Below are 2,130 nucleotides of genomic sequence, written 5' to 3' on the forward strand. Positions count from 1 at the left end.
CATGTTCAAGTGATGTCACACACACACACACACACACATCGTGTTCAAGCGATGTCATACACACACACACATTGTGTTCAAGTGATGTCACACACACACACATCGTGTTCAAGTGATGTCACACACACACACACACACACACACACATCGTGTTCAAGCAATGTCATACACACACACACATTGTGTTCAAGCGATGTCATACACACACATCCTGTTCAAGTGATGTCATACACACACACACACATCGTGTTCAAGTGATGTCATACACACACACATTGTGTTCAAGTGATGTCATACACACACACATCGTGTTCAAGTGATGTCACACACACACACATCGTGTTCAAGTGTCATACACACACACATCATGTTCAAGTGATGTCATACACACACATCGTGTTCAAGTGATGTCATACACATCGTGTTCAAGTGATGTCACACACACACATTGTGTTCAAGTGATGTCATACACACACATCGTGTTCAAGTGATGTCACACACACACACACACACACACACACACACACATCGTGTTCAAGTGATGTCATACACACACATCGTGTTCAAGCGATGTCACACACACACACACACATCGTGTTCAAGTGATGTCATACACACATCGTGTTCAAGCGATGTCACACACACACACACACATCGTGTTCAAGTGATGTCATACACACACACACATCATGATCATGTCATACACACACACATCATGATCATGTCATACACACACACACACACACACACACACATCTGAGTTGTATATTTATACACAAGTTTCCAGCTGTTGTTTAGTGTTTGCGAGTGTGAAGAGTTTGATCTGAGCGTGGCCGTGAGTGTTTCAGCCTTTCTGCCTGTTCTGTTCGTCCGTCTCTCTTCCATTTCTGCAGTAATTATGTGCACCCAAGGTCACGGCAGCTGCGGGAGAAATTTAGGGAGTGTGTGTGTCTGACGAAGAGAGTGAGACGGAAAGAGGGAATGAGTTTGAAGAAGAGAGGGAGAGATGTTCCTCCCTTCTCTGGGACTGAAGCTCAAGGCCGTGTGCGTGAGTGTGTGTGTGTGTGTGTGTGTGTGTGTGTGTGTGTGTGTGTGTGTGTGTGTGTGTGTGTGTGTGTGTGTGTGTGTGTGTGTGTGTGTGAGAGACGGGTCAGTAGAAATACAGTTACAGATCTGCCTTATCAAACCCTTATCGGGCGATACACACCTGGAGCTGAAGGAGAGAGAGAGAGAGAGAGAGAGAGAGGGTCATCGGGGATGTTTGTGGGATTCGATGGATTTGAGGAGGTTTGGACCTAAATGAGTTTTTTTTTTTTTTTTTTATGTAGAGAGTTTTGTGTGATGGTGTAGGGGTCGGGTTAGTGAGTGTGTGTGTGTGTGTGATGGTTTAGGGGTCGGGTTAGTGAGTGTGTGTGTGTGATGGTTTAGGGGTCGGGTTAGTGAGTGTGTCTGTGTGATGGTTTAGGGGTCGGGTTAGTGAGTGTGTGTGTGTGATGGTTTAGGGGTCGGGTTAGTGAGTGTGTCTGTGTGATGGTTTAGGGGTCGGGTTAGTGAGTGTGTGTGTGTGATGGTTTAGGGGTCGGGTTAGTGAGTGTGTGTGTTAGGGGTTAGGTTTAGCGTGTGTGTGTGTGTGTGTGTGTGTGTGTGTGTGATGGTGTAGGGGTCGGGTTAGTGAGTGTGTGTGTTAGGGGTTAGGTTTAGCGTGTGTGTGTGTGTGTGTGTGTGTGTGTGTGTGATGGTGTAGGGGTCGGGTTAGTGAGTGTGTGTGTTAGGGGTTAGGTTTAGCGTGTGTGTGTGTGTGATGGTGTAGGGGTCGGGTTAGTGAGTGTGTGTGTTAGGGGTTAGGTTTAGCGTGTGTGTGATGGTGTAGGGGTCGGGTTATGCCTGGCTCACACTACAGGAGTTTTAGGCCGATTTATGCCCGATTTACCCCTCCCGAGAATCTGAGAAAAAATCTTGTCGAGGACCTCGATCGGTTCCGATGTTCGGCGCAGATTATCTGGTAATGTGAGGCGTTCACAGATCGAATCTTGCCCCTCCCGATCTGCTCTCACACAAATCGGGCTCGCCCCGATCATATCAAACATGTTTGATATTTATCGGGATGAGCAAGATTGTGATTACGTCAGT

The sequence above is a fragment of the Scardinius erythrophthalmus genome, assembly GCF_964197995.2.
Source record: "Scardinius erythrophthalmus genome assembly, chromosome: 11".
Taxonomy (NCBI): Eukaryota; Metazoa; Chordata; class Actinopteri; order Cypriniformes; family Leuciscidae; genus Scardinius; species Scardinius erythrophthalmus.